The sequence below is a fragment of the Aethalodelphis obliquidens genome, unplaced genomic scaffold, assembly GCF_003676395.1.
Source record: "Aethalodelphis obliquidens isolate GAN/ISIS:26980383/991018 unplaced genomic scaffold, ASM367639v1 scaffold8, whole genome shotgun sequence".
Taxonomy (NCBI): domain Eukaryota; kingdom Metazoa; phylum Chordata; class Mammalia; order Artiodactyla; family Delphinidae; genus Aethalodelphis; species Aethalodelphis obliquidens.
Window position 1 is genome coordinate 21396826 of NW_020837952.1, and position 26716 is coordinate 21423541.

Sequence of the window (26716 nt, forward strand, 5' to 3'; positions counted from 1 at the left end):
AACTGAAATCCGTGGTCTCTACCAGGGCTTTTCTTGACAGTTACACAAATAGCCAATTTTTGTCTCTCCAATCTCACAAGCATGCTCAAAGCTCAGCTTAGTTTGATCTGTGTGCTACCGGTTTTTCTTCTCTTCTCAGCATTGAGTTCTTGAAGTATAAGAATTGTCCAATACCTTGAAAAGAAAAAGCATGAAGAATATTGATCTCATATGTATGCCTTTCCCTCCTCTTTATGATCTTGGACCTTCTAGTCCTTGTTCCTTGACTCTTTTCAATTTCTAATTGTATCTAGCTGTCATAGCTCTTCCCAGAGAGGAGATTTGTCTCATATAAACTACTCCATCACTACCAGAGGTATAAGTCTCTCTCTCTTTTTTTTTTTTAGCATTTATTGTTGTTGTCTTCTGAGTTTAATACGTATGCTATACTTATGACCAAACCTTTATCATCAGTTATGTGGGCATGTAACAGTCTGATGGCTCATCTCTTTGTCTCTAGTTTTACAATTTTTCATCCTATCATTCATACACCTCAGCTTTAAATCTTTCCAACATTTTTCCTCAACTAAAATAACATTGTAAAATATATTCCATGATTGGTTCCTTGTCTTTATCTCTAACTACTTGCTTACTCCATTCAGACCATCTTTCTGTCCTATGTTCCAATAAAATGAAAAATTTTGGGTTACTTAAAGAGGCCACAATCTTTCATTCTAACTTTGCTCATACTGCCACCCTAGCCTAGAGATTCCTTTGCCTTCCACCCTCTATTATTTAACTTTGCTCACTTTTTATGCTTAATTCAATTTTCACCTTTTCATCATTTGTGCCAATTAACAACCAATAGGTTTACAATAGCTACTTTAAGTGCTAAGTACATTTATTGTAATATATTTAATTTCATATTTAATCAGTACTATTAAATACTGTTGATAATATTTTATACAAATTTTAATATGAAACTCTGACTTATACTTAATATTATATAATTATATAAAATGTTATTTTAATAACAAATATATAATTAATTTATTCGATTCATTTTTCTCTCTTTCTCCTTTATTTTCTCCTTGAGTAGAACAAGACAGAAATAGAGTTTTAAATTTGTGTCACCTTGTGACAGTGTATCAAGCAGAGTAGATTATGATAGCTTATTTGTGGTAGCCAGCCTCCAAGATGACTCCCAATGATTACCTCCAAATATTCACTTACTTGTTTAACCCCACCCAATTAAATTTAGGCTGGACTAAGTGGCCAGTTTCTAAAGAATAGAATGAAGCAGAAGTGATTAACGTGTGACTTGGAAACTAAGTCACAAAGGGCAGTTTGATGTTGTACCCTCTCTCACATCACTTTCTCTGGGGTAAGGTAGCTCCATACTCTGAGCAGCTCTCTGGAGAAACCCATTTGATGAACTGAAGCCATGTGGGTGAATTTGGATGTGGATTCTCCAGCCCAGTAAAGCTTTCAAATGGCAATAGTCCAACTTGTCATCTTGACTGCAACCTCAGTAAAAGCCCTGAACCAGGGCTATCCACTTAAGATGCCTAGGTCAGATTCCGGACCCCGTGAAATCATGTGAGATAATAAACTTTTTTCTGTTGTTGTTGTTTTAAACAGCTAAGTTTGGGGATAATTTATTACATAGCAATAGATAGGAAATATATTAGTCATATAAAGCATAACACATTTACAACATATTAACTCTTTAATACTTTCAATAACCTGTGGGAAATTATCATGCTTATTTTTTGAGGAAGAATCTGAAGCTTATGGTAGAGAATTAAGTATGCCCATCCTAGAAGGCTTTCTCTTTATTATAGTTGCCTCTCCTATCATCTGTTAAGAGAAATTATTGCATTAGAAGAGCTCTGGCAATTGAAGGAGGGAAGAGTGTAGAGACATGTCACAGAACATGGAAGATACCACCCTTTTAAAGTAATGGGTTGCAGCCTTTTTTATTTAATAAATTGATAATTTATTACAGAAAATCTTAGGATCTGCTTTTAAAATTCTGAAGCAATATACAGAAACATAATTTGATGGAATATGTATATCAAAACAATCAGGTTGCAACAGAATATTCTGATTTACTGTAGAATTAAAAGTGTATACAATGAATTCTGTTTGCATACAAAGTATACCTTATTTTCATAAATATATGAAAATTAAAAATCACACTTATCAATCTCTCTAAACTTCACAAATTTTAAACACTTCATGTAAATATGAGCTAGCTTGAATCATTCACTCTCTTTTGGATAGCCATTCACTTGTAAATTGAAAGACTGTCATGTAAATACATATAAAAGAGTCATAAATCAGAGTGAAGCAGGATATGTATGAATATGCAAATTGCACAGGAACTTGAAACTCAGAGTATTCTACTAATCCAATTACCAGTAAACTGATTACCAATCTGATTCAAGCATGTGAGGATGGTTGCTTCATTAAAGTTAATGGCTCCCTCTGGCTAGCAATGAGTGGGGTTACCAACTGTTAAATTTTGGTAGCCCAATAAAAAATGTGTTAGCAGACATCTAAACATAACAACTATTAGAACTCCAAGTATGAAGAACAATCCTTTCCTATAACTAAGATTCCAAGAGAAGGGGAAGAACACATGACTCTCTCTATGGGGCAATATATAGCATCAAAAGATTTTTTGGCAAAAGAAGGTAACAGGTGTGGTATAAGAAAAGCTTCAGTTCATTATATTACATAAAACTGAGAAAATTAAAACTGAATGAGAGAGCAGAGATCCTTTTCTCTATTTTTTAGCAGTTAACCTCTAAGTTTCATGTTTCTGTAGTGGTACATTGACAAATTTTTAAAATACAATAAAAATGTTTCAAATGAAATTTGGCATTCTACAGCCTCCCCAAATATTGTTTTAAAATTCATTAAGTGTTCATTCACAGCAAACATGCTCAATGGTGAAAAAGTGAAAGCATTTCCACTAAGATCAAGAACAAGAAAAGGACGTCCACTCTCACCACTCTTATGCAACATATTTTTGGAAGTCCTAACCATGGCATTCAGAGAAGAAAAAGAAATAAAAGGAATACAAATTGGAAAAGAAGTAAAACTGTCACTGCTTGCAGATGACATGATACTATACATAGAAGATCCTAAAGATGCCACCAGAAAACTACTAGAACTAATCAATGAATTTGGTAAGGTGGCAGGATACAAAATTAATGCACAGAAATTTCTGGCATTCCTATACACTAACAACAAAAAATCTGAAAGAGAAATTAAGGAAACAATCCCATTTACCATCGCAACAAAAAGAATAAAATACCTAGGAATTAACCACCTTAGGAAGCAAAAGACTTGTACTCAGAAAACTATAAAACACTGATGAAAGAAATCAAAGATGGGACCTCACTCGTGGCACAGTGGTTAAGAATCCACCTGCCAATGCAGGGGATATGGGTTCGAGCCCTGGTCTGGGAAGATCCCACATGTTGCAGAGCAACTAAGCCTGTGCCCTACAGCTACTGAGCTTGCACTCTAGAGCCCACAAGCCACAATTACTGATCTGCGTGCCACAACTACTGAAGCCTGTGCACCTAGAGCACATGCTCCACAAGCAACAAGAGAAGTCACCACGATGAGAAGCCCGTGCACCACAACGAAGAGTAGCCCCTGCTTGCTGCAACTAGAGAAAGCCAATGCACAGCAACAAAGACCCAACACAGCCAAAAATAAATAAATAAAATAAATAAATTTATTTAAAACAAAAAGATGACATAAACAAATGGAGAAATAGACCATATTCTTGGATTGGAAGAATCAATATTTTGAAAATGACTATACTACCCAAAGCAATCTACAGATTCAATGCAATCCCTATCAAACTACCAACAGCATTCTTCACAGAATTAGAACAAGAAATTTTACAATCTATATGGAAACACAAAAGACCCCAAATAGCCAAAACAATCTTGAGAAAGAAAAATAGAGCTGGAAGAATCAGGTTCCCCAACTTCAAACTATACTACAAAGCTACAGTAATCAACACAGTATGGTACTGACACATATGGTCACCTAATTTATGACAAAGGAGGCAAGAATATACAATGGAGAAAAGGCAGCCTTTTCAAGAAGTGGTGCTGGGAAAACTGGAGCGCTACATGTAAAAGAATGAAATTAAAGCACTACCTAACACCATACACAAAAATAAACTCAAAATGGATTAAAGACCTAAATGTAAGAAGAGACACTATAAAACTCTTAACAGAAAACATAGGAAAAACACTCTTTGACATAAGCCACAGCAAGATCTTTTTTGACCCACCTCATAGAGTAATGAAAATAAAAACAAAAATAAATGGGACCTAATGAAACTTAAAAGCTCTTGCACAGCAAAGGAAACCATAAACAAGACAAAAAGACAACCCTCAGCATGGGAGAAAATATTTGCAAATGCAACAATGGACAAAGGATTAATCTCCAAAATATACAATCAGCTCATGGAACTCAATATCAAAAATACAAGCAACCCAATTAAAAAATGGGTGGAACAAATGAATACATGTAAAAATTCACAAAACCTGAATAAAGTTTGTAGATTATGCCAATGTCAACTCTTTGGTTTTGATATTATACTAGAATTATATCAGATGTTGCCATTGAGGAAGCTTCGTGAAGGGTACAAGGGACCTCTCTGTATTATTTTGGTGAATTCTTGTGAATCTGTAGTTATTTAAAAACAAAAAGTTAAAAAAAAAATGGGTGGAAGACTTAAATAGACACTTCACCAAAGAAGACATACAGATGGCCAAGAGGAACATGAAAAAATGCTCAACATCACTAATTATTAGAGAAATGCAAATAGGTGGGTCAGAATGGCCATCATCAAAAAATCTACAAGCAATAAATGCTGGAGAGGGTGTGGAGAAAAGGGAACACTTTTGCACTGTTGGTAGGAATGTAAATTGATACATCCACTATGGAGAACAATATGGAGGTTCCTTAAAAAACTAAAAATAGAACTACCATATGACCCAGCAATCCCACTACTGGGCATATACCCTGAGAAAACCATAATTCAAATATGCACATGTACCCAAATGTTCCTTGCAGCACTATTTACAATAGCCAGGACATGGAAACAATCTAAATGTCCAATGATAGATGAATGGGTAAAGAAGATGTGGTACATATATGCAATGGAATATTACTCAGCCATAAAAAGGAACAAAACTGGGTCATTTGTAGAGATGTGGATGGACCTAGAGTCTGTAATACAGAGTGAAGTAAGCCAGAAAGAGAAAAACAAATATTGTATATTAACACAAATATGTGGAATCTAGAAAAATGGTACAGATGAACCTAAAGGGCAGGAATAGAGACATAGATGTAGAGAATGGACATGTGGACATGGAGGGGAAGGGGAGGGTGGGACAAATTGGGAGATTAGGTTTGATATGAATACACTACCATGTGTAAAATAGATAGCTAGTGGGAATCTGCTGTATAGCACAGGGAGCTGAGCTCGGTGCCCTGTGATGACCTAGATGGGTGGGATGGGGTGGATGGGAGGGAGGTCCAAGAGGGAGGGGATATATGTATACATATAGCTCATTCACTTCATTGTACAGCAGAAACTAACACAACATTTTAAAGCAATTTTACTCCAATAAAAGAAAAAATAAACACTTTAGAAAACATTAACAAAATGTGTATGTCTTACAAAGTGCCATTTCATAAAATAATCCTGCTTGTAGAGAAGTTCCTGAGTTCGGTGAATTAATAAAATCTGTGTCCATCAAGTTTATTTCAGAAATTGATTTGTTTCACTGAGAGTTCTACTTTCCCTTAATTAACAGTGTCACCTGAAGTACAGGGACCAAGCTTTAATTAATGTGATGGGGATCGCATATTTTAAAAACTCATGGATAAAACTAGCTTTATTCCTGATACCAGGCATCATTTTAGTTCCTCCATTAGGTTCATAAAAAATAGCAGAGAAACACATAACCTTCCAGGACAATAGCTCAGAGTTTTGTGTCTCTCCTGGGATATGTAAAGCCAGAACCAAGACTTAAAGCAGCCCTGGGATGTTTCCTTCTATGTAACTGCTTTAGAGTCTTAGCTTCTAAAACTGTAAAAGAACTAGCATGGCAGAAGATGAGGAATCAGTTTCAACTGTATAAAATGTAATGTATTTGCTTGAAACAGTTTTTTAAAATTTCTATTAAAATTAGCATTTGTTGAGTTGAACAGCCAAGATGAAGAAAACAATAATTTTATACTCTGGTGCGCAAAGCATTTAGAGGGTCCACTAGTTTCAGTGACAAGAAAATTGCTATGCCACTGACAAACATATTACTAAAAAAGAGTTAAACTAAATTTTACATCAAGGCTCATGTCAACAAACAAGTTTTCATGTTAGGCTTTGATTGAGAGATAAAACCATGAAAAATCAATAACCTTTTTGAAAGAGTAGAAGATACAATATTAACGTGTTGCTTGGTATAGAGATGAATCCTGAGAATCTCATCTCAAAAAGAAAAGACGTTCTATGATTTTTTTTCACTGATGTGTTTTTCAAATGTGTGTGTAATCATTAGAAATAAGGTATCTGTGAATAAGACTAAGGTTTGAAACTTTCTAATTTGAAATAGTTATTTTGAATTTGATGGTTAAGAGAATTTCTAGCAGGAATTTGCATGCTTTCTTGTCTTCCTGTTCTCTAAAGCAGGAATACAGAATTTATTTCTTTTAGACTGCGATAAGCGTCTTGATAAAGTCTGCCTTATTTCTTCTATTTTTCCCCTAAAGAAAAAGGTTAGGGGCAAAATAAAATATATAACTATTCTATAAGCAAAGACTGAAGATAAATATATGGTAATAGAATCCCCTCTGAAGTAAACAAATATGGCACAGAATGTTTTAGTTCATTTTTGTGCTGGCCAGGTAAAGATTGTTTTTCAATTACTTGTTCAAAATGAAAACTTGTGACCCAAACACCTGTGCCAGATTGGTATTTGAGATCACTAATATGCTGTGCATGATATCCCTTGGAACAGATGCAAGGGGACAGAAGTGACTAAATTTGCTCCATTCTGATGGCTGATCAGAGGATGATATAGCCAAGAAACAGAAGAACAGTGGCTTATATGAGAATTATTCACTGCATCAACAGTCCATCACGGAACCAGGCTCAGCAAACATACAGACTGAGAATTTTATCAGTACTTAAGAGCACTAAATGCCTCTGTTAAAACTATGGAAGCTGCCTTCTTATGTCTTATTGAGAGCTATCATGAGGCAGTATACATTAAACCTAACAAATAATAAAAAATGGTATTACTTTATGAGATGCCATTTGCTGTTGACTTGTCTATGCAATATCAATGTTAATAACTTGCTTTAAGTATCTTGGAATTTATTTCAGCTAACATTTTGATTTGATATTCCCCCAGAAAGGTAAATGCTAAGTTAGGTTAACTATTAGAGTTAGAGGATTAGATATAGACTATACATTCTATATATTAAAAGTCAGAGGTTTGGTATAACTATTGTAACTTATGTTGAGATTCTTAATACTTAGAATATTCAATCATACAGAATCTCATGCAAACCTAAATGCTTAAAAAACAAGCAGCAACTTTTGCTTAGAGCAATTGTTTCCAGAGAAGTTTGCATGCAACCTGAATGAAAATATTAGCACTTTTACTCATATTAATTTTTATAACTAAAAACTGTAAGAGAATAATAAAAATACCAGGATATGATAATATTTATTATACAAATTACAAGGCTCCTTTACTTATTTGAAACACACTGTATTTAGGCAATTGAGTTACCCTACAAGAAAAGTGAGAATTTCATAATAGGCAAGATTGACAGCGCTGCCCTCAAAGTTTATTCGTGTCTGGTTAAGTTGATTTCATTTTAAACTATATTAATTCCCATGATTGACAGATAAAAATACCAGTAATGCAAGCACAAACAGAGAACATGGTGTATAATTTAAACATACCAAATAAGTCTCATATTTCTTACATGAGGTCATTTCCAGCCATATCACATGGTTTAAAAACAAAGAAAATTCTAATCAGAGCTTACAACTAGTAACTCCAAATGCTTTTTAATTTAAATCACTTAAATATTGGAGATAAAGATGAAGATTGTTTCTTGCCCAGCCAGAGAGAACTACACTGGGATGCACAGTATCCATCAAAGCAAATGCTTGACCAGAGTTAAGAATTTTTAAGAAAGCTTGGAGTTCTGGAATTTATTGATTATTTATGAAACAGGTTGACAAGAAACTACTGTGAATGTTGAACTTCACCCTGAATAAAATTACAGCTTGAAATGTAACTTCTTATATTATGAATTTAATGTTATCAGTAAGATATTTAAAAACTGAGTGTACAGAATATGAAGATAAACTTTATAACTGTAGAGTAAAAATCTTTTTTATATTTAAAGTGCTGTTTGTTTTCTCCTTAGCTCTTTATGCTCTATTTCGTATATGCTTTATAATGCACATAATACATCAGTAGAATAGTATATGCATACAAAGTCTACACTAAGTACATATATTTGGGTTATATGCTCAATAATTTTTATTGACATACATGCAATAAAATGTTTTGGAGACTTCTTATCTCCCAGTTCATGATAGCAGTTTGAAGGCACATGATGGTGTTCAGAGTCTTTAAGCACAAGGCTTTACCCACTTTTCAGCCTCATCTTTTTTTCCTCATCCTTGCCTTAGGCTTACAACCATGAGAAATCTTTCAGCAGACCAGTTTACTCTCACAATCCTATGCTCTTCCAATGATGGATAACACTAAGATATATCAAAGAGAATTTCACTATTATTTTAATTGAAACTGGCCTATGACCTGAAAAGTCTGTTTTATAAGGATTGAAAATTTATGAGAAATAATAGCTTATTTGAAATAATGGTTTATCACCCTGTTGTCAAAACCTGTAAACAAATATAAAATTCCCTAGGAGCTAAATGTTCAAAGAAAAAGAATTTTAAAGTAATATACATTGAAAAATAATTAACATGAAGAAAAATAATGTCCTCATGTTCCTTATGAACCAAAAAAATAAAAAGTCAGATTATGTTTAGCGTCACTACAAAGTTCACATGTGACATGGATTATTAATTGTCTGCCAATTTTATTTTCATCATTTTATTAATATACTCCATTGTTTTTTAGCTTGCACATAGCAGAGCTAGAGACCACATGTGCCAGACGCTTTTGCAAATAGTTATGACCAGGACTAAGTGCTACCTAATAACAAACAAAATAATGTGTGCAATTTCTGAGTAACATCTTTAGAAGTAACCTGATTGTCCTTACTGAATGCCTCTCTGACTTCGCATGGGCTATAACGTGAAGGTGGTTGTATTGTGCAAACTTCAACTGGGGAGGCAAGTACAAAATCTAAGGAAGGAAACTTGAGTCATCTCATGAATGAATCTTTCTATCCCCCTAAACCACATATTGGCTTGGACTGGGAAAGAAACAAACATTCTGTCTCTTTAGAGTCATAGATTTGGTATAAATAGTGTAACTTATATCAGGATTCTTAATAACAAGAATATTCAATTTAAAAGAATCTCATGCAAACTCAAATATGGATAAGTTTTTCATTTCTTTACAAGCAGTTCATTAGACATTCAGTGGTTTATTTATAGCCTGGAAAGATAATAAACTTGTTCTAGCTTGCTATAATTTTTTTCTTATCTTACTTTGGGAAATGGATAAACATATATATATATATATATATATATATATATATATAATATGTAGGTATATGTATAATATATATGTAATGGTATTATACAAAATTACCTATTAAGTGATGTCAAGTATTTTGAAATATATATTGCCATTGAAATAGATTGTCTCATATACTCATCATATAAAAATAAACCTATTACCTTAAAATATATAATCTGATTTCCTGGGTCAACATTTATATGTATACATGTAACCAACCCAAACTGGATTCTGAATATTTCTTCTATGCAGTTGTCTTTCTACTTAAAAAAATGAAAGGCCCAAAAGCCATGATATGTAAAAAATACATTATAAATTTCAAGCATCTTACAAAAAGCTTTTGTTATTCCTGTTTTAAAAGAAAGTGAAAAGTCACCAGCTGCTTCCTATCAGTGTGATGTTGGGCACATCATATAATCTCAGTTTTCCAATCTTTTAAGTGAGGGAAATGAAGAGTTCTCTAAGAAGCTATGGTTCTGTTGGTTTCCAATACAATCAATATATAAAAATTATATTTATTGTTTTGACCAGTGATTGCAATAAAGAAATTAAAGAGTTCTTGGATCTTAAAAAAGTGACCCTCTTAAAATGATAGTGATCATAGAATAATGAAACTTGAGTCAATTGATAGGCTTTAAAATATTTTCATATATTATCTGATAGTAAATGAAATAAAAATATAGTTTTCCAATAAATGAATACAGGTTTAGAATAAAGGTATTCTACTATAAATCAGTAAATTCACTTTTATAGTAAAGGTACTTTTTTAAAGGCAGTGAAGTATAATTATCTTGGTTTTCTTTAATCTTCCTTATATTCTAAGAGAGATTTTTAACAACCCTTTAGGTACTAAAAAAAATGTTGGCATTCCATTAACTTGTCAGTACTAAGGAATCACTGTAAGACTGAGAGGATATCTTTCACCTTCACTGCAAATTCTTTAATATCATCTATTGAAAAGGAGGACTAGTACTCTTCTATTTTTATCCACTATCTTAGGCATGGTAATTTAATCTTTCTGAGCAGTAAACAGGTAGCAAACTCTACATTAGCTCACTGCTATAATGTGAACTTGAACAATTGGATGTCCAAGCTCAGTTGGGAACATTATATATGAATTTTGAGTAATAAAGCATAGTGTCAAGTAAGACAAAGCTGGTTAAAACAATTTGGGATGAGGAGAGCAAATGGTAACCTATAAACAAACACCTGTTTTGCATATACATAGACATGTGTTGCTTTGTATTGTATCATGTTCCTCTGCATTTTTTATCAATTCCATAATCCAGGAGTGTATGCAGTATTGTGTGTGTGTGTGCATGTGTGTGTGCACGCACACAATATAAGCTAGATATGGTGGAGTTTCTTAGAAGACAAAATTTCTTGTTTACTGTGAGGTACTGATAGGCACTAAAGACATGTATAAGAATGTTCAGAGCAACTTTATTCATAATAGTAAAAAACTGGAATCAACACAAATGGTCATGAATAGATATATTATTGTATAAGTCACTCACACAACGGCATGTCAACAGACAAGATACACAGACAAGATACAACAGGCAAGATATATCTTGTCAATAGACAAGATATAATATATATATTATATCTTCTTTATCCGTTCAACTGTTGATGGACACTAAGGTTCCTTCCATATTTGGGCTATTGTAAATAGTGCTGCTATGAACATTGATGCATGTATCTTTTCAAATTAGTGTTTTAGTTATTTTCAGATATATACCCAGGAGTAGAATTGTTGGATCATATGGTAGTTCTATTTTTAGCTTTTGGATCATATGGGAGTTCTATTTTTAGCTTTTTGAGAAACCTCAATACTGTTTTCCATAGTGGCTGCACAATTTTACATTTCCTTGTATACCAACAGTGTATGAGGGTTCCCTTTTCTCTACATCCTTGCTAACATTTATTTGTGTCCTTTTTGATTATAGCCATTCCAGCAGGTGTGAGGTGATAGCTCACACTGGTTTTGATTTGCATTTCCCTGATGATTAGTAATGTTGAGCATCTTTTCTTTTACCTGTTGGCCATCTGTGTGTCTTCTTTGGAAAAATTCCTATTCAGATCCTCTGCTCATTTTTTAATCAGATTGTTTTATTTATTTATTTATTTTTGATGTGTTGTGCAAGCTCTTTGTGAAGTTGATAATGAGGGAGGCTATGCAGGTGTAAGGACAGGGGATATATGGGAAATTTCTGTACCTCCTTCAATTCTCCTGTAAACCAAAAACTCCTCTAAAAAGTAAAGTATTAAAATAATCTTACAAATAAATTGTGAGGTCTTTAAGAATGGCGTAATTTTTATTTATAGCCTCAATATAAAAGTATACTTTACCTTAAGTAGGTACTCAATTTTTGTGGAATAGCTTGTCATGAACAAAACACTTACTGACATAATTTTAAATAACATGAGGTATTTCCAGCTCATAACTTACTACACAAAATAGGTTTCAATAAATATTTTTAATTTATGTGTATATAAATGAACAAATAAGCCTTCAATTTTATTCTCACTTACAGAATCTCAGTCAAAATAGCTATTAGCTCAAAACAGTTATTCTTCAGACATCCCCCTTAATAAAATGTGTGTATTCCTAGTCACAGAAAAAGATCTCTGTAAGGAAAATACTGCTGAAATCAGTTTAGATTTATGTTAATTACATCCCTAAGCTCCCTTACTTTTCATATTTGAAATGAGAAGCCCAGAGTTTTCCTAATTCTTTGCAAACATTTTAATGGGGGAAAAATAACTAAAATTTTATGTGGTATATCCCTTTTCATTTAACAGTCTTATTTGTTTTTGAAAAGTAAGTCAGATCATTTTCCACTACAGAAGACTATGAGTACTACTAAAGGAAGATTAACTAGAATAGAAAATATTTTCCTGAGGGATTTATATTCAAAACTAGACAGCAATGTCAACATTATTTTTCTATATTGTTTTTCCCTATGTAAGAAATTTAGTTAAGAGAAAAGATACTTGAATATATACTGTGGTATAATTATCTTGAAGTAACTACTTTCTACCAATAAGAATTTTGATGCAAACAAGGTCCAGTGGGTTGCTGTGATAGTTTCCTCAATGAAACAGCAAAAGTTGATGTTCTCACCAATACTCAGTAACTGAAATTTCTTGTGGTTGAAATACATTTTGTTAGAGAAAAGGATTTCCAAATTGTGTTTTACTGGATCAATACTCAGGAAAATTAGTGGACCTGCTCTTAAAGAAACTGTTAAAGGGAGGAACATTTAATTTTGTTTCTGGCTTTTACTTATAGCCACCATATTCTTTCTGCCTATATTTTTTGTGTTTTCATATAACACTTTTATTAAATACCGTAGGCTGCTTATACATTTATTTAATCATCAGCTTTGAGAAATATAAACTACAATTCTTATTTTCCTTAAAGATTGACTTTATGAGGAAGGGATCAAGATGGTGCAGTAAAAAAACCCTGAGCTCACCGTCTCTTATGGGCACACCAAAGTTTCAACTATTTACAGTTACAACTACCTATGAGAATGACCTGAGGATGCACAGAAAACATTTTCCACAACTAAAAATATAAAAAAGGAGCCACAATGAGATGGGTAAGAGGGACAGAGATGTAGTCTTGTCAGGAGGCACACCACACAGGTTGGTGACTCATAAATGGGGGGGATGTCACAACCACAGGAGCAAGGGGACAGACCCCCACATCAGGCTCCCCAGCCTGAATGTCCTGCACCAGGAAGAAGAGCCCCCAGAAAGTCAAACTCTGAAAACCAGTGGGGCTTACATTTGGGAGAAGTGGAGCTCTATAGGAAATAGAGACTTTGCTCTTAAAGGGTGCATGCAAAATCTCACATGCTCTGAGTCCTGGCACAAAGGTAGTAGTTTGAAAGGCACCTGTGTCAGATTCACTTACTGATCTTGGAGACCCTCCCACAAAGGCAAGAGGCAGCTTGGATTTCCCCTGGGAACTAAGATGCCAGAGGCAGACATTTTTGGGGACCTCATTCTATCGTGCTGACAGGGATGCTGACAAGTGCCATTTTGGAATCCTCCCTCTTAGCGTATTAGTGCCTGGGGTCAGCCCCACCCACCAGTGGGCCCACAGCAACTGCAAGAAGCAGGGTCCCACAGCCAGCTGCGCCAGGGGTCTCACCTTGACTTTTGGCTTTTCTAAGAACTCCTCCTTGATTCCTTCAGCTATAATCTTTGATATTATACGGGAGCCATGCTATTATTGCGGAAGGCTGTGGGTAAAGAAATCTCTAAAATCTAATAAAATCTCATGGTTTTAATAGCCTTTGTCAGAGGATTGTGACTGTCCCAACTTTTTTTCCCAATGTGATTGCTTTTTTTCTCTCTTCTTCCTGATCCTTTCATGGACATCATTCTTCTCAATCTATTTCCTTGATGTTCTGACCCCTATTGACTACTTCCCATCTTAGGTGACACAAAAAGGCTAAAGAAGGTTGAAGTGAAAGGAATGCCCTTTCACTTGAATAATGCTGTAGCAATCTTTTATCCTGGAGAGTAAGCCTTTATTATGGAGAAGGCTCAAGGAATTATTTACATTGATTACTCTTCCCTTCCTCTGACATAGAGGGTATCTTTCTCATATCTTCATTATGAGAACCTGGTGTGAATCCTCTAGGTTAAACACATAAAAGCTTAACCTTGGCTTTGCCCCCTGGAGTTTCTTACTCTCAAATTGAAATCCACACCCAGTCTAGAGTGATTTGTCAAAACAGCTTCTGCTCCGGGTAACCAAATCTTGGCTGTGTCTCTTTGGATGAGCACATCTCTACAGATTTTGGTGCGGTGATTTGCCCTCTGATGGGTCCAAGTAGAATCCTTGATTTTAAGTTTTTTCATCTTTTTCTTGTTGTAAGGACAGGAGTGATGACTGTCAAGTTCTTTATAGGTCAGCTCTGATACTAGAAGTCCCCTTTAAAGAGTTTTAAATGTTCTCATTTATATGATCAGAATGTGGTTGTAGATCATAGTGAAAAAAACTCATTTAGTGGTTACCAAATACTCTTCATTGAAAACATTTTTATGTACAAAGAGTTAAACATCTTTCTGAAAAAAAAAGATTTTGTAAAATAAATTATTTTCCTAATTTGTTGTCTATTAATCAATGAATTCTTATTCTCTAATTGTGGTTGTAAGTGAAATGGCCATATGCTGCATATTAATTCTAATTGTTGAAACACATTTGTACTCATGTAGTTTATTTTTGTTTTCAGATCCACAGCCCAAACCCTGGCCACAGAAGCCTGATGCAGATGAGTGTGTCATGACTTTCACCAGAACCCTAAAGGTACTATAGACTCTTAGGTATTTTCCTGAGAAAGAGAAATGTCCTTTTCTTTTCTGCTCCAGATAAATCTTATAAAATCTTAGATTAATATAATTCCACTTAGGGGCTAGAAAAAGGAAGGGAGATTTCACAGCTAAAAAAGTATTATTTTTTAATGGTAATGATGATATTTGCTTCTCTCCTACAGACATATGTAGTGATAAATATAAATATTTTTGTATTTTGGTTTCCTTGGGGCAAAAAATCCATAATGTTATCCATTTTATTTTGTTTAGTCATGAATCAGAATTCAATTTAGTCTAGGGTTCAGGAAATATCCTTGGAGGTGAATAGCTGGGCAAAATTGGGAATTAGCTAACTAAGAAAGAATAACAGACTTCTGTGTAGAAAGGATAGTTTACAAGCAGAGAAGGAAAAAAAAGGAATATAGTAAGAAAGCTAGAGATAGCATGATGTTTCCTAAGAACAAGAGATTTCTTCTTACTAGAGCATGCTAGAGATAAGCAGGAAAGGAGTATAGTCAGGGATCTGTCATGAAAGCTTTAAGAACAATGTTAAGGAATTTGGATTCAATTCTACAGGCAAAGAGGCGCTTGTACCAAGGTGATGTAACAGATAATGAGGGTTGAAAGGACCATAGTGGAAACAGGAAAAAGAGAGTCAGGAAAATATTGAGACCACGTTGGAATGATTTTGTTTCAATATACAAGCTGAGGGAAACGTTGAAGTCAAGATTGCTGTTATGATTTCTAGGTTTGGTGATTGAATAGATAGTGCTGATATTTCCTGAGAGAGAAAAAAAAAAAAATGAGGAGGGAGACACCCTTGAGATGGGGCAAAAATGAGAAAAAATGAATAGGCCCAGGTTGGTATTCTATGAATGGGGAATTTGTTACTTTTAGCATATTTGTAGTTAATAACATAGCATTTATAGTAAAAACTATGTGAATGTTTGTAGAGAGGAAAGAGCTAAGGTAAGCACTCCAGGAAATATCATAATTTAATTAATAGAAAAGGAGGAGACAAGGAAAATGAAGGAATACTAATGTCTAAATGGAAGAGGAAGCAAGGTGAGTGACATCACATGATTCAGTGGGCAAATTATTTTAAGGAAATTAATATTATAAATTATTAAGGAGATTATATGGTCAATAATATTAAAATCAGTGAATCAGTGACAAAGTACCGAATGTTTATTGTTCTTAGAAATATAAAATTTACCAGTTGAAATGCTTTTTCAGAGTAATTTTAGTAGAAATATATAGATGTTAGTGCATTAAGAAATGAATGGAAAATGATGAAAGTACCATACCATTAGACTGAAGAAATTTAGTCCCAAAATTAAAAGAGAGAGAGAGAGCCAGGGAGAGAGAGAACTGTAATGGAGAGGAAAATCTAAATGAGTGTGTGTGCATTGTCATGAGAAAGACTTGAGCATGTTTGTAGTCTAGGGGAAAGGGGTGAGTATCACGACTAAGAAGGCAGATGCAGAAGAGATGGCAGATCCCTAGGAGGTAGAAAGGGGCTAGAGGGCCACTTCCCTTCCTGTGACTTTGGATAATTGGTTAGCTCTGTATGCAGATAACTGTGTTGGTTGGGGATGATAGACAGAATTGCAGAAACCATAGTCTATGATTTTACTATTCTTGTTCTAAATCTGAGGCGAAAATGTCAGGTTCGACATTTAGTTCAGCCAGTTTCTGAAAGTGTTTGCATTGAAGTAAATGTTTATCTACAATATTTAAAAAAGACTCATGGTTTGTGGGTGGTCTGTCATTCTAAAAACAAGCATATTTTTAAAAATAACCCCCCAAAATATAAACAAACCTGTGTCCTCTTGTGTAGCATACTAAAAATAAATCCTGTATTGTTTGGAACTTTACAAACCATTTGGGAATTGCATTACCTTAGGTAAAACTGTGACTACATGCAAATCTTTTAATAACTTAATCAGTGAGAAAATATAGTAAATTCTTAGTGTGAAAAGATAGAAAATAAGATAGGTTTGCACATTTGCCTCCCTGTTTTTTATCTGCTCCATTTTCCTTTCTGCATCTTTACTAAGCCCAGGAAAAGAGCAGCAGCTTCTCTGGAAGTGCCACACCAGCCTGTGCACAGGCACTTCTTACACATTGTGAGTGAAATTGACTAGAATCACACAATCTTCATCAATTTCCCACTTGGTAGAAATCAGTTCTTCTATGCAAGGGGGCTGAACTACATTTGCTCTGCAGCTGGCAAGGCCATGGAGCTACAGTTGGAGGAAGAAAAGGAGATGACCTGCTGCTAGTGAGTGAATACGCTCTGGGTGGGTGTGTTCACCTGATTTTGTGATTGGACTCAGCCTCCTATACAAGGAGAGTGGAAGAGGCTCAAGCAGAAAACGAAGAGTTTCTTGTTTTAATGCTCAAGTTCCACTCTAACTCATAACTAATGAACTAGCATCCTGCACAGCAGTACCATGTTCCACAGGCAGCAATTATATAAGAATAGCATTCCAAACTTGGTCGTTCTGTGACTGGCTGGCATACAGGCTGCTAGTGTGGGAAGAAGATTTTCACACAGATGTTAGCTAGAAAAATAGACGGATGGAAGTGATGGTAGCTTACTGGGTTCACAATCAGAGAGGACCAAGATTTAAATTTAAAATCCTTAAACTAAGGCACAAGATGATTCATGCTGAAAATATTTTTCCTTTGTGTGACTTACGAAACTTCTAAATGGGTAGATTGCAACTAAAAGCACAAAATGGGGTGATTTTAGTAACCAGCCTCGTGTAATCTCCGAAAAATGTAAATTGGAATTTCCTATGGAACTTATTACAAAGCAAATTCCTAGACTATACCTTGTGAGTCTAATAGTAATTATGGATGAGGCACAAGAATTAGTCATTTATAACAACCTCCCAGGTAATTAATGTGCACAATAAAGCTTAAGAACTACCAGTATATACTTACCTTGGTAAATGACAAATAGACACACAACATAATTATGAGAAAAGAATCCAAAGGCATTTTCAGTTTAAATGTTATCTATAATTTTTAACTAGTACTAGTTAAATAATCCCAAATGTGAGAAAAAAAATAAAAAATGAAAATTATATGGATAAAGAACAATTATCTGAGTAATTTTAGTTATCATTTGAATAGCAGAATTCATGTTTCTTTTTATACAGGCAGGACAATTGAGCCAAGCATTTGAAGACACTTACTAATTGCTATTGACTATATTAGCGCTAGAGAGCAAACATGCCTACTGGAAAAGAAGGCTCAAGGGACTTGCTGAAATCATGATAATCCAGCCTATTACAGAACTTAAGTTGTACATCACTTCAGCACACAATATATAGCACAATAGGTACCTCTCTCCTTTCTTGAGTTAATGATACTGCTCCTTAATTACAGCAATCCTGCTGCTGTCCCCACTCCCAAAACAAGTTCTGACTGTGCCTCAGAATCCGTGTCAACAAGGCTCTCTATTTTCCTAACGTTCAAATTACAAGTAACAACACTGAATAAATAATCTCATGGAAAACAATTTCCTTTTAGTTTAGGGACTTTTATTAGATAAACGATACTAGTTAATCTTCAAAGGCAGAAGTCTACACAATGTATGGACATACACTAATTAATAAGCCTTTATTGACTTAGTTTGAAAAAGTCCAATATAGATTATTATCTTACTGTACCTAACAGTAAAAATTACTTTAGTTTTTATTATGGTCTTGGAAATAGAAATTCCTTGTTTTTATAAGCAATTTACTTATATAAAAATATGTAATCAGGGAAGTAAAGATGTTATCCAAAGTATCTCCATTGCTTCAGTTAGTTCTTAGGAAATTAATTCACTGAAAAAATATTATTCAGCAAAACTGGGCATAAAATCTAAAAAGTTTAAAAAACAGTCTTTCCTCTGCTACATACACTGCCAAAGGAAGAGTTTATACAATGCTGAAATAAAAAAACTGTAATGTTTATGCTGAACTTTCTGTATTCATGAATAGGAAAACGAAGTGTAACCAATCAATTAGTAATAACCCTTTGTTTTTTGAGGGACACTTTATTGATATCTGGCTTTCCTAATATTAGCATGTCACATACTGAATAGCTTCACTGTGGAAAAGGAAGGATAGAGGGTGATTTTCATGCACTGTTTTTATGTTTTGTGTTACTACTGGCGTAATTTGTTTATCCCTAAAAGCATTAGGAACACAACACATGAAATCAAATGAAAAGGAGTGACAAAGAGATTATCTTAAGTATTTTTTAGCCCTTAAAAACATAAATGATCCAAAACCAAACAGTTGTAGTTCATGATAATATGCTGTATCCAATATGTGTTCTGCAATGATCTCTTGTGACATCTTTTTTCCAGCAGCCCCAACTATACCCAGGTGAACTTGGAAACTTTTTGCCCCTCCCCTATCTTGCATTCATGACCTTTCAGCATTTACTAAATTACACTGTGATTACTCATTCTCTACTAGTCTGTATATTTTTTATACATTGAGACTATGGACCAAAATTTGTTCATTTCTTATCCTCAGATTGAGATTGTATTTTGTATATATGGGGCAGTTAATAAAATTTCATTGAAAGAATAAAAAAGTCATTTGAAAATGTCTTAAATATTAATGTGACACACGATGTCTTTTGAAAAATATAGATTATCTCCCATAAATCTTTCTTTCCTCTCCAGGCTTTACAAAGGAGAATAATATTCAGGGATTTGGAGTAGAGAGTTGTTAACTCATACTGCTTTTGTTTCAATCATGAGACAAGTAACCTTTGTTCAAATTATGCTCATAGTGAATTGTGTTGAATTTATTTAAAGCTGGATCAGCTACACTTAACATCAGATTTTCAATAGCTTGCTGTCAAACTGTCAAACTGGAAGGAATTAGAATATGAATCTTTTAAATTATAAACAAATACTACCTAAGTAATTGTAGCTTATTTACTTGATAGATGTATTTTGAGGTTTATTATTTGTTTGCCATCAATAGAAGATAAGAATTACACTAAAATAAAATCTTACATTTAGAAAAAAATCTTGGATACATAACATATTATGTAATGTAGTCCAGTAGTGTTATCTATGCCTCATAACAAAGTACTTTGTGTGAGCTCCAAAGGTAATCTTGAGTTCTTTGAACTGAAGGCATACAAAATAGAAAGGATAAAAATACATTTAAATTGATGGTAATTGACTTGAGCTTTGCAGTTTATTCCATGTTAGTTTACAAAATGCATTTATTTTTCATTCTAGCATGATATTTACCTTCAATTAATACTGATAGCCAGCAATTATCACACCTAAAAATAAATATTACCTCAGATTTTCTAATCTCTATTTTTTTTTTTACGCCCGACTCATCTCTGTGTCATTTAAAATTTTTATAATGCTTTTGTCTTTCTAAGATGTCTAGCCATTCCTCAGGCTGATATTTTCCATCTTTCCAATCTTACCTGTCACACATTAAATATACAGAAAAGAATAGAAACTGTGGTGATAAAAGAAATCAGCCAGGCATTTCCTAAAATAATCTAGAGCAGAAGAAAAGGGATGTGCTGTGTCTAAGGGGAGACTGTTCTGTTTTAGAAAATTAACTTGCAATACAACACCACTTTCAGGTACTCTAAGTTTTTCCTCTTTCATAGATTATGATCAAAGACTGAGAAACAGGAATAATTAAGTGTATATACATGTATTCTACTGAAAGAATAATTCATAAAGAGACAGTTTACCTTCAAAGAGAAAAAAGTATCAAGGTCTAAGATGACCACGTCATCATGAGAGGGTGAAAATAAATGATATGGCAAACTTAAGATGAGAGATACAAGTTTCTCATTTCTTATCACTATTCGGGAATATACATTTATTTGGGGAGAGACTTAAAAACAGAAACACACAAAATTCTGCTGTATCTTTGTAATATGTATACAATGGCAAGTAAAGAGCTAGGTGGTTGTGGATTGGGACTGGAAAAATATACTATTTAAAAAAAAGAGGGCTTCCCTGGTGGTGCAGTGGTTGAGAGTCCGCCTGCCGATGCAAGGGACACGGGTTCGTGCCCCGGTCCAGGAGAATCCCACATGCCGCGGAGCGGCTGGGCCCGTGAGCCATGGCCTCTGAGCCTGCGCGTCCGGAGCCTGTGCTCTGCAACGGGAGAGGCCACAACAGTGAGAGGCCCGCGTACCGCAAAAAAAAAAAAACAAAAAAAAGGAGAAAATGCTTCTTAATTATACTATATTTTGAAGCAATGACTGTCACATACAAAATAAAATTTAATTGCGTACATCTCTTTATGTATGTAGAAATAGAGTCATAGGAGGACTTAAGTAAAAGTTATTATCTATTATTAAATAATATAGACCTATTAAAAACATTAAGCAAAAATTGGTAGCAGAATGAATACAATATATAATATCTTAACTAATATTACCTTAGGGATCCCTAGGGCTTGAAAACACCAAAAATTTATCCCCTCTTTTTTGTTTTCATTTTCTCTTCAGTTTTCAAAGAAATCTATATTCCATGTAGAATTCTAAAATTTGAAGCTATCAAAGGCAAAGGAGTATCAAAGCTATGAGGTGAATAATTGATATTTTTATGGATGCCAAGAGGTTTGTGTATTGTGATATAACTAACATGATTAACAGATTAGATAGAATGTCGTTAGATTAAAATATGAGTTATATTTTCTGATATTCATTAGAATTACATAAAACTTTAATTAGAATTATGTATATGCATATGTATTAGAAGTACATATATGCATAAAATATATAATAAAGTGTACACAGTGGTAACAAAGTGTGATACATTATATGTTTTTACATATAGTGTTTATTAAAATAATAATTATATTATTTATACATTAAAAGAACATAACTCTTAGATCTGACTGAAGTGAAATCAGTGTCCTCAAAATTGGAGAGAAAGGTGAACACAGGGAATCGCAATGTACTGGAGCACAAACTCATGAGCAGAAACCTCAGAGGGAACCAGGGCTGGTGTAGGAAAACCTAAACTGTAACTGACAGATAGCTGGAGGCTCAATGTGGACAACTCTGAGAGTTAAAAACTCTAGAGGAAACTGCTCTCGGAGTGCCCCCTACAATTTTGTGTTTTGCCTCTAAATGCTAGACATGGTTCTCACAGTGAATATCAGACAAAAATCCCATCATGATTCCAGCCAGAGGAAGGAAAAATAGCTATCTTAAAATATTTTACCAGAGATTAACCCAGTGTTTTCATTTGTTTGTTTGTTGTAAATAGTCTAACTGACCTAGAGGAAGGGAAATATCCACTTCTAGCCAACTCATGGGGGCATTCATGGGGAGAAGGTAAATACCCAACTCCAGACACTTCTAGCCATCCCATCCCACCCAAGTCGGGTGGGGTGAGGAGGGGACTGAATTATTTGTGAAGTTCACAGTCCAGTGGCACAGGATCACTAAAAGACTGAGACCTAGTCATAGGACTACAGGAAAATCCCCTCCCCCAACATCTTACCACCACAATTTACTATAGTTCCTTTCACCCAGTACCTCATGTCCAGCTATCAAGAAAAAAAATGTCAAGGCATGCCAAAAGGCAAAAACACAATTTGAATAGACACAGCAAGGCTCAGAACCAGATATGGCAAGGATGTTGGAATTATCAGATTTGGAAAAAACAAAGGATTTTACTCTTCAAATTACCTTATGTATGAAGAAGCCTCAAAATCACATGGTTCTTGGTTTTACCCTGAATTAAAGATTGTACTGACCAAGTATTCCTGGGAATATTTATGCTATTCATATCGAAAATACTACCTCAAAAATGAGATTGATTTTACCTGTCCTCAGAAGACCCACCCTCCCACTCAACCACTTTCCTTCCTCTCTCTCTTACTTCTTTCCTTCTTTCTTTCCTTCCATTATTTTGTCCACAAGACATACTTTGTCAGACAATATGCTAAATGCTGGAAATACGAAGATGAATAAAAATATCACACCTTTTAGTTCACAGTCCAGTATAGAGATTTCTTGAGGGAAAAATTATAGATACATTCATATGGATTAGTGCACTACCACTTCATAAACAAACAGCAACCCAGCTTTCTGTATAGAGAGGATTCTTGATATCTGCTCTGAGAGATTTTGATATTTTCAGTTTATATTCTTAATTAACTATACATGTAAAAATCATTAAATTGACAAAAATATCATTAATTAACAGACTAATCATATTCCTTCAATTAATTGTATTCTCCTTTGAGGTCATGACAAAGGCAATCAATCTGTAGTTAGAATCAAGTACAGAATAGGGGGAGATTTTCAGATTTGATTAAGGTTTTTGAAAATTTGAAGTCATAATTGCAGTGTTAATTGTAGGTTCATAGGATTCCCAGGAATACATGAATTATACCAATTATCTCTAATAGGGATGGCAGAGGGAGAAGCATGGAGTGACTCAGAAATAATTTATATTGTATGAATAAACTGTCCCTTTGGCTCACATCAACAGGTTTTCTGATTATATTACCAGTTACAAAATGAGAAGAAAATAGAAATTGTCACTTACAGGAACTTCCTTTATGCAAACTTTTTAAAATTTTTCACAAGTTTAAAACTTATTTTTGCCTGAAAATCACTCTTATTACTTGGATTTTGACCATATATAAAAATAAAAAGTTATATAAAATAAATGTGATAGTATAATTTACAGTTTACTTTTAAGTTAAATATTTACTCATTTTGTGCTTATGGAATAGGTAAATTAATCTCATTTCTTGGTGAATGTAAACATATTAACACTATTGCTCAAATATGAAAGCTTACCCTGTAATAGTGCCTCTTGTTATTCTGAGTGACCTAGTAGTCAGAGAACTTTCCCAACCTCCATACTAATACCTCACATTTTTCTCCTCCTTTTTCCCCCTTTTGTCAGAATAGAATTGGGCTTAACTGAGAGGTATTGTGGGTTCAGTTCCAGACCATGACAATAAAGTGAATATCATAATAAAGTGAGTCACACAAATTTTTTGGTTTCCCAGTGCATATAAATTGCATGTTTATACTATTCTGTAGCCTATTAAGTGTGCAAAAGCATTATGTCTAAAAAAAAGTATATACCTTAATTAAAAAATAGTTTATTGTTAAAACATGCTAATCTTCAACAAGTTGTAGTAGTAACATCAAAGATCACTGATCACAGATCACCATAACAAATATAATAATAATGAAAAACTTCAAAATATTGTGCAAATTACCAAAATGTTGACACAGAGACACAAGATGAGCAAATGTTGTTGGGAAAATGGTGCTGATAGGCTTTCTTGATGCCAGGCTGCCACAAACCTTCAATTTGTAAAAGTGAAATATCTTCAAAGCACACTAAAATGAGGTATGCCTATATCTGAATTTTAAATGTAGCACTACTTTCTCATTTTGTTCTTACAGTATTCTGGGGTATGGCTATAATATCAGAAGTGCTGGTGGCAAGAAAAGATAGGTACAGTAGTCAAGCAAACCCCAAAAGTAAACCTCTTTTCCATGTTGCCATAATTCTAACCAAGGTACTTCTCACCTCAGCAGTGACTTTACTGTGCACTATTGTTTAACATACATGATCATATTCCTTACTTTGGGGGAATCTGCCAAATAAAAAATTAGTTCTCTACATTCCTTTTTGTCTAATCCTATGGGGTCATGAGTTGGAAAGATGGATTTATTTGGAGGTGACTCTTTATATTGATTTAGTTTTAAATTACTTGATATAATTTTAAACTTCCAAAAGGTACAAAAATAATGAGGAATTCCCAAATACTTTTTCTCAGATGCTCCAGTTTTTTATATTTTTCCCCATTTGTTGGTAGACACACTTAATGGTAGATAAAACATTTTATGTTTGTATTTGTTTGTTTTTCTTTCAATACTTAAAATATTTCACTCCACTCTCTTCTTGCTAGTCTGCTATCATTTTTATCCGTCTTCCTCTATACGTAAAGTTTCTCCCATCTCTGGCTTCATTTAAGATTTTCTCTGCCTTCGTTCTTCTTCCATTTGAACAAGGTAAGCCTAGATTTTTCTTCAGCTGAGGACATACTTGGGAGACATACTCGTATTTTCCTTCTTGGTGTTCTCCGGGCCTCCTGGGTTTGTGGTTTGGTATCTGTCATTAATTTTTTAAAGTTCTTGTCCATTATTACTTGAACTATTTTTTTCTACTCTTTTCTACTTTTCTTTCCTTCCTGGTAATCCAATTATATATATGTTACACAGTCTGAAACTACCCCACGGTTCTCGGTTCTTGGATGTTCTTTTTTTTTTTCCATTGTGTTTTCTCTTTGCATTTCTGTTTCATGAGTTTTCACTGACCTATCCACAAGCTTACCAATCTGCCATGTTAAGTTTAGTAAAGTACATCATAACATCATAAGCATTTTATATTTTACTTATTTTGTTGTTTTGTTGTTTTTGACTTCTAGTGTTTTATGTGGGTTCTTTTTTTTTTTCCTTTCTCTGCTTACTTTCTTCATTTGTCTTACATGTTTACTTTTTTCATTAGAACTGAATAAATTAACCATAGTTATTTTAAATTACCTATCTAGCAATTCCAAAGCCTGTGTCATGTTTGATTCTGCTTCTGATGATTTCTTTGTCTCCTCAGCCTGCCTTTTTTTTTTTATTGTGTTTTGGCATAACTTGTAATTTTCTCTTGAAAGGCAAACATTTATCAATTGATAGGAACTGAGGTAAATAGGTCTGTTATGTGAGGATCTATGTTCATCTCATTAGCAGTGGGCTCCATGAATATTTGCTGTACCTATAGATGCCAGAGGCTTCAAATTATGTTTTTGTCCATGTTACGTCTCTTCTGTTGATTTGGGGCTTCCCTAAGTACTCTTCATCAGAGAGAATTAAGATCTTGCTGCTTTTCTATCTGTAATCCACTGTTATTACACTAGAGCCCTGTTGTGGTGGTAGTAAGGAGGGGAAAGAGGAAGTTCTATAGTCTTCTGATTACATCTCCACTTTTAGACAGTAGACGTTGTGGAGAAGATTCTGGGTATATTTCAGTAATTACTCTTCCCCCCCACCCCCGCCACAGTCAGGAGGGGATTTTTCTTGGATACTCTTTGTAAGAATCTAGTGTGGTTCCTGTACATAAATCAAATTAATGTGATGTGTCCCTCTTAAAACTCCAGCCTCGAGGAATTCCTCACTCTCACATTCATGCCCACTGAGCCTCCAGCAATTTACCAAAAATCCCATTTCTACAAATTTATGGCTTCTGATACAATTAAGCAGATCTTAGTTAGCTGTGTCTCTTTGGACTTGACTGTCTCTCCAGATTTGGGGGTAGTAGTATGTCTAGCCATGTCTGTTTTCTGATAGGTCCAAGAAAAACTGACTTTCAGTTTATCCAAGTATTTTTGTTGTAAAGATGAAAATGACTACTTTCAAGCTTTCTACATGTTAGAGGTAAAACTGGAAGTATTCTCCTCAAATTTTACCTTTTATTTTTAGTACCTACTAATAATTTTCTAACTCCTTTATTCCTTCTATTTGATTTTTTTGGTCATTGTTTTGGGAGGAAATGCTTTCCCTTCTCTGAATTTATTCATTTATGTATT